Genomic DNA, 8,143 nt, shown 5'->3' on the forward strand with positions numbered 1-8,143 from the left:
AAATCGGCCAATTGGCAGAATAAACACATAGCTCTTTATTATATGAGTCCCTCATTTTAACTGTGGGCCCTTTGATATTTCTCACCAAAGTATCTCCTTAATAAACTCACTTGATTCATTAAAATATTTTTATCTCACTCTTCTTTAAGCAATATCTATAATCTGAACCCTTTTTTTCAAGCAGGATAAGAACAGAGAGGGAAGAGGTTTGAAACCTTGAGCTTCCTCCCAATAGCAAAGCTATAGGATAAGTAGACAAATCCATACTTGCTGTGAGGAGATGTTAACACACCTTGTTAGTAATTGACAGAAAAAGAAGAGAAGGAAACCAGGAAGTGTGCACATTTGAATGCTATCCTGAACATGCGGAACTTAATGCATGTTCATTATATCCATGCTACAGAGCACGCAGCTTAAAAACACACATTGACTATCTACAAAAACTATATCTATGAAGCCAAAGAAAATCTCCACAGATGTCAGAGTAGTGTTATACAGAGTATGTCCAAAGTAAAATCCATAAATCCAACCTTAAAATCCTCCTATGTTTTGAAGTTAAGAATGAAGTTTTAATTCAAATAATTCATATTAAGGAAAAGATAAAATATGCACACCTAAATTACAACCATAATTCTACATTCTTGTCAGTCAAAAAATGGACCCTGAGTAACTCAGGCAGCCACAGTCACTAGCACTATAGCTTCTGGAGTTACAGTGAATGATGAAATCACCCAAGTTAATGACATGAAATTAAGAAAATATACACAAGGGGAGGGTTAAAAAAAGAAAATGAAAGTGGTCCTTTTCTGTTTAAGTGATGACAAAGAACATATAATTATAGAAGAAGCAAAGCACTTGTTGGTAGGTAGCATTAGTGATACTTTAGAGGACCATTACACATCTTGTGTGCAGTTGGTGCTTGTGAATATTTGTTGATATGCTTTGTACAATGCTACATATGGGGGTAGGGGAATCTAAGAAAGAAGACCTAGTATTTGTATCTGGGGCTTCTGAAAGTGAACTTGAAAAAAGCAAGGTGATATATGCTAGCTACATAGATACCATTAAAAATAAGTTTACAGGTATTAAAGATTTCAGCCACTACAAGCAACCCTCCCATCTGTAGAGAATAATCTACTATCAGTGAAAATATAGTGCCAAAACCCATACTTGAGATTATCCCAGCTAGGAATGCTGTGCAGAGACAATGAAGGAGGACTTTGCACCCCACTTTGGAGGAACAGCTGAAAATCTTCTGCACACCTTCAAAAAATTGTCCGATACTGAAGGCCTAATGAATGGAAGCAGAACATTATGCGATAGTGACAGAAGGTGGGCCTCTCAAGTCACAGGACACTCAAAATGTGCCTGAGGAGGAGCTGATTTCTCACAGTGATGTGAATTATGTAAAGCCTCTGAGAGTGGAGCCTTGGGTATGTTCATTTGCTGATGGGACACGACTCAAGATAAGGAGATAGAGCTGCACAAATCTGATAATGATTTGAACTTGGATTTGTGAAGTATGAATCTAGGAAAAATGGAAGTCATCTAAAATGAAATGGAAGAAGAAGGCTTATTAACAACCTGGGATATGCAAATAGCACAACCCTGCTTTCTGAAAACTAGGACTTGAAGCACTTCATTATGGACTACAACTCAATATGAAAAAGATAAAAATCCTCACAACTGGACCAATAGATGACATCATGATGAATGGAGAAAAGATTGAACTCATCAAAGATTTTGTTTTGCTTAGATTCCCAATCAGTGGTCATGAACCAGTAGTGAAATACCACAGAACACTATAGCGTTGAATTCTGGAACCACAAGGTGCACAACACACTCCAAAGGCCACACTAGAGGGATCCGATGTGGAAAATCTTCTAGGAGACTGGACTCTTCCTCAAACACACCTGTAATCTGAGAATTTAAGACTGAAAACTCATGGTGTTTGGAAAAGCAGGAGACAGCTATACAGAGTATTCAACTGTTGGTAGGTGGACAAACATTGACTTAGTATACTAATGCCCTATTTGTTGTATTAAGCTATATATTATTCCTCCATACCTGTGATGGACATTGTCAGTAAATATTGTTGTAACTTTTGCCTGACAACCAACTCCCATGGTTTGTGTAAATAGTGTCCAGCCACGCAAGGGTTTATTCTGTACAAGTGAACAATTCAGTTATTGTGATATGTAGTGATATGATCCAATATCCCTCTCTTAACAGTGTTTTAAAAAGTATACCAGGGCCTAACCAATGACAATATTAACAGAAGATTTTTATGCCCCAGAGAGATGATCAATATGACTCTCTACCATAAATTAACAAAAAGGTCTCTAAGGGTAGTCAAAGGTAGATTTAAAAAAACAACAACAAACACAAACACAGATTCAAAAATGGATTTTTATCATGCCCTAAATCATAGTTCCAAGTTAAGGACACTTGGTTCTTATATCATGGTCCTGTTTGATACTCACTCTCATGAAGGGAACACAGAATATATTGGTGTTAAAGTAAATTGTGGTAAAGAAATTAGACGCTGTCCGGCTATCAGATAGAATAGTGTCTGGGATTGTAAAGGCTTATTTCCAAAATCTAAGTGAGATGTCAACTAAGTCCACCTTGAAAGAAGTACATGAACATCTATGACTCAACGGTTGTAAATGATGTAATCCAAAGCTGCAGAAGGGAATAGTATCAGGGCCTAAATTGTGAGATTCTCCTTTGCAGAAGGCTACGGATGACAGTGGAAACCCAACACACATTGTGAGATATACACAGAAAATAAGCCTCTGGTGATTTCCCTGTATCCATAACGGAGGAATGGGGATAAACTGGTTAGCAACAGGGAGTATTAGAGAGAGAGATGACTATAGAAGATCAAAAGGATAAACCTGACTTGAATGGTTACAACCTTGTCACTTGATTCCTTCTCTGATACACGCTGGGTCTGATCTGGTTTTTAACATGTTCTGTGTGTGTGTGTGTGTGTGTGTGTGTGTGTGTTTCATATTGGGGTTTATCTCTGATGTATTTTGTCATTGTAGGTAGACCTCTTGAATTTTTGTTATATTCCCCCCCTCCTTTTGGTATGTGTTAGGCCGGGTAGACTGGAGAAACAAATCTAGTGTAAGAAAGATATTTATAACAAGTAGTAGTTGCATATCAGGGAAAATCTCAGCCCAGTTCAGAACAAGCCCATAAATCCAATACTAGTCCATAAATCTAATATTTATCCATTAATCCCTCTTCCCACTCATGCAGCCACATGTTGTGCTGCAGAATCACAGGCCAGTGGGTGCAGAGTGGTGTGGATCCAATGGCATTGTCTCTGGCAGCTCTCAGAATGACTCAACAGCAGGAAGGTGAAGGAGTGAAGGAGGGACAGAGGGGGAGGCTGGCAGGACCCTTCTTATGAGGTCAAGCTCCCATAGAGGCACCATGGGCTGTGACTTGATTGACAGGCTAGACTCCACCCCTTCATTTCTATATCTTCAAGTTGACACAAAATTATGTACTACCACACCGTATGTGAAACCCAGAAGAAATGAACCTATAGAGACAACATGTAGAATAAGGTTTTCTAGAGGCACAGTGGGGGAGGGAGATAAAGGGGAGATGATAGCAAGGAGTTCAATAAAGAAGAAAATGTTTTGAAACTGATTGTGGTAGCAATTTTACAATACTGCTTCATATGTTTGAACTATGCAATGATATGACAACTGTATTATCCCACAATAAAATAGTTTTAAGGTGTTGGGGAAGAATATTGAAAGTACCATGGACTGTTAAAAGAACAATCCAATCTGTCTTGGAAGAAGTATGGCCAAAGTGCTCCTAAGAGGCAACGATGGTGAGACGTCATCTTACATACTTGGATATGTTGTTAGGAGAGACCAGTCATTGGGGAAGGACATCATATTTGGTAAAGGAGAGGGGCAAGAAAAAAGAGGAAGGCCCTCAAAGAGATGGATTGACACTGTGGCTGCAACAATGGGCTCAAGAATGAGAACCATTGTGAGGATGGCTCAGGATGAGACAGCATTTCTCTCTGTTGTGCTTAGTGTCACTATGGGTTGTAACCAACTCTCTGGCACTTAGCAACAACATGCAAGCTGATATGACAACTGGGTGTATCTGGAGCATACCCTGAGGCTCTGCCTTACAAGATAGTACTTCATGTTCCCAAGAAATGCCTTCCCCTTTCATTATTACTTCTAGACTTATAACTAAATTTACGTCACTGTGAGTCCTCAAAGGTGATGATCAAATGGTGACCCAGGAAGAAGTGCACTGATCTCCTAAAATATTTCTATAATTTTCTAATTTTTTACAGATAGAACTCTGAGAAATAACCTGGGAATGGCTCCTAAGGGTGTGGGATAATGATGCAAGGAACATAAGCTTAGATCTCGCTGAGTTTATCAGCATGGGTCCACTAAGTGCAGATTCTTTAGTCAATAATTCAGCCAGAGTGGTTAGGAGCTGAAGCATGGGTTGTGAGAAGACCTACAATAAGTCAAGTTGAAGTGCCAGACCTACCTTGGTATACAATAAAAGGAGGCATCCAGAGGCTTAGGGAAATTGGCATGTTAGAGTGGGTTTATCAGGATAGACAAATGAAAGCACAAAGGGAGTGCCCTGAAGACACACATTTTACCAAAACAGTAAGAAAAAAATTCTGAAGGAAGCTCCTATAAATCTGAAGTCTCCTGTGGTTGCTCCTTTATGTCAGCCAAGCTTGACAGTGGAAACGGCTCCAAGTTAATTAAGGCATTTCCCTGTAATGGGGCAGATTGCTCCCCGTGGGATTATGGCCAAGTTGCAGCTACAGATATAAGATAGGTGAGGTTACCATATTGGACAACCGAGTCAAAGTAGAAATCAGAATAGCCTAACTCATATGGACCTATTGGCGGGAAAGGTTTGCCTAGGAATGAAACAGATGGGAATAATGCTTACTTGACCTATAAAATCACTAACCAAAATTCCTACCATTGAATCCATTCTGACTCATAACAGAAAAATTCTCATAAATCAGGTGAACAGCAATCTAACTCAAACCACTAGAGTATAGTCACTGTCTATCAGTAAATTCTTAGATGAGCCCATTTCCGGACCTACAACCCGGTAAATGCAGGGAAAGTGGGTTTCCTTTAAGGAAGGACCCCACTACATTACCAAAGGTTTAAACCATCAGGCTTTCTCCTTATCTTTCCTAAAGGGATCCGTGCCTTTTCAAAAGAGTGACTGTGCATTAGGGAGGAGGGGGATAATAAGACTTTGTAGGGATTTCTGGACACTGGTTCTGAAGTTACATTAATCCCAGGGGACCAAAAATGCTTTGAAGGCCCACCAGACAGAATGGGAGCATATGTCAGTCGTTATTAATCAAATCTCACCTCAGGTCTGTCTCACGAGGAGTACGCTGAGAGTCCGAGCATATCCCTTTGTCATCTCCCCAGTTCCAGAGTGCACATTCGGAGTCGACATACTCAGTAAGTGACAGAAGCCCCATCTTGGCTCCCTGACATGTGGATGAAGGGCTAGTATGGTAAGTATGTCTATGTAGCAACCATTAGTACTGTCTTTGCTAAGAAAACTAGTTAACCAACATTGATATGATATGATATTTCTGGAGGAATTGTGGAGATTAGTGTAGCCAGCAAAGACTTGAAAGGTGCAGGGGTGGCGATTCTCACCACATCCTCATTTAACTCACTTGTTTGTGTGTGTGTGTGTGTGTGTGTGTGTGAAAGAGGAGGGGGAGAAAGAGAGAGAGAGAGAGAGAGAGAGAGAGAGAGAGAGAGAGAGAGAGAGAGAGAGAAGAGGAGAAACAGATGGATCTTGGAGAAGGACAGTGAAGTATCAGAAAGTTAACTAGATGGTGACTTCAACTGTAGCTGCTGTTCCAGATATGGTTTCCTTGCTTGTGCACATTACTACTTCTCCTGGACTTGGTATGTAGCTACTGATCTGTCCAAGGGCTTTTTCTCAATTCCAGTGTGGAAGAAGGACCACCAGAAGTAGCTTGCTTTCAGCTCTCAGGGGCAACGATACACTTCCACAACTCTCCCTCGGAGATACTTAGTCCACAGGAATTTGATCACCTTTCTTTTCCACAAAATGTCACCCTGGTCCATTACATTGATGTCATCATGCTGACTGGACCCCATAAGAAAGATGTATCCTTGACATACATCCACATGTGAGAGGGTGGGAACCTAACCCAACAGAAATTCAGGTGCCTTCCACCTCAGTTAAATTTCTAGAGGTCCAGTGGTGTGGGGCATATCAAGATATCCCTACTAAAGTGAAAAATAAGTTATTGAATCTGCCCGTCACACAACTAAAAAGGAGGCACAAAGCATGGTGGGCCCCTTTGAATTTTGGAGGGAATATATCTCTCTTTTGAGTGAACTTCTCTGGCCTATTTTTCAAGTGACTTGGAACAAGAAGGCTCTACAACAGGTCCAGGATGCATTGAAAGCTGCTCCGACCCTTGAGCCATATAACCCATCTGATCCAAAGGTTTGCTGACATGTCAGTAGCAGCTAGAAACGAAGTTTGGAGTGTTTGGCAAACCCTATTTGTGAATCTCAGAGCAGACCCTTGGAATTCAAAGCAAAGCTATAGCAACCTCTTCAGACATTTACTTCCATTTTGGGAAAAAAGAGCATTTAGCCTGTCACTGGTCCTAGAGGAGAATAAATGCCTCATCATGGTCCCCTAAGTCACCATGCAGCCTAATCTGCCCAAAATAAGCTGAGTACTGTCTGGCCCACAGAATCATAGTTGGACTTGAACAACAGCACTCCATCATTACATTGAAGTGATATATATATATATATATATATATATATATATATATATATATATATATATATATATATATATATATATATAAAACTGGGCCAGAGCAGGATCTGATGATACAAGTAAACTTTATGAAAGAGTGCCCCCAATGTCTATTGTCTCTACTGCTGTCACAGTACCTTCTTTCTTCCAATCTGTACCTATGGCCTCAAGGGTAGTTCCTTATGACTTAGGAAGAAAAAACGTGTGCTTGGTTTACTTATAGTTCTGTGGGACAGTCAGGTAACACTCAAATGTAGACAGGAGCAGCACTATAATCTTTTTTTCAGGGACCCCTCCCTGATAGATAGTGATGAAGAGAAACCCTCCCAATGAGCAGAATTTCCAGCATACGTGCTGGTTGGAAGGAGAATTGACCAAATGAGGGACTGCATATATACTTATTGGCTGTGGCCAATGATCTGGCTGGATGGTCAGGGACTTAGAAGGAGCATGATTGGAAAATTGCCTAAAAGGTATAGGGAAGAGTTCTATGGATTGACCTCTCTGAATGAGCTAAAATAGGGAAGATATTTTTGTCTCCTGTGAATATTCACCAAAAGGTTATCTCTATAGAGGATGGGTTTAAAAATTAAGTGGATAGACATGTTTTGCAAAAACCAATCAACCTCCACCCCCACCCCTAGCCCTCTTATCATTACCTAGTGGGCACATGAAAAAGTAGACATGGTGGCGAGGATGGAGACTTTGTGTAGGCTCAACAACACGGGCTTCCACTCATCAAGACTGGTTTGACTACTGCCACTGCTGAGCGCCCCATCTGCCAGTAACAGAGACCAACAAAGTCCAAAATATGGTGCCATTCCTTGGGAAAAACAACCAGCAACCTGGTGGCAGGTTGGTTACATAGGACCACTTTCGTCATGAAAAGGGCAGTACTATGTTCTTACTGTAATAGATACTTACTTTCACTATATATTTTTTCCTTCCCTGCACATAATACTTCTACCCATAGACTTGCGGAATGTCTTACCCCACAGCATGGTATTCTACACAATATTGTTTCAGAGGAAAGAATTACCTTCACAGTAAATGAAGTGTGGCACTGGGCGCATGCTCACAGAATCCACTGGTCATACTATGTTCCCTGTCCTGAAGCAGCCAGCTTTCTAGAATGTTGGCATGGCCTTCTAAAGACACAATTATGGCACCAGCTAGGTGGCAATACCATGCAGAGTTGAAGCGATGTGCCCAGGAGTCTGTGTATGTTCTCACCAGCAGTCAATATATGGGGAGGTGTTTCCAATAACCAGGATTCATG

Source organism: Tenrec ecaudatus, chromosome X, assembly GCF_050624435.1.
Source record: "Tenrec ecaudatus isolate mTenEca1 chromosome X, mTenEca1.hap1, whole genome shotgun sequence".
In the NCBI taxonomy this organism is placed as follows: domain Eukaryota; kingdom Metazoa; phylum Chordata; class Mammalia; order Afrosoricida; family Tenrecidae; genus Tenrec; species Tenrec ecaudatus.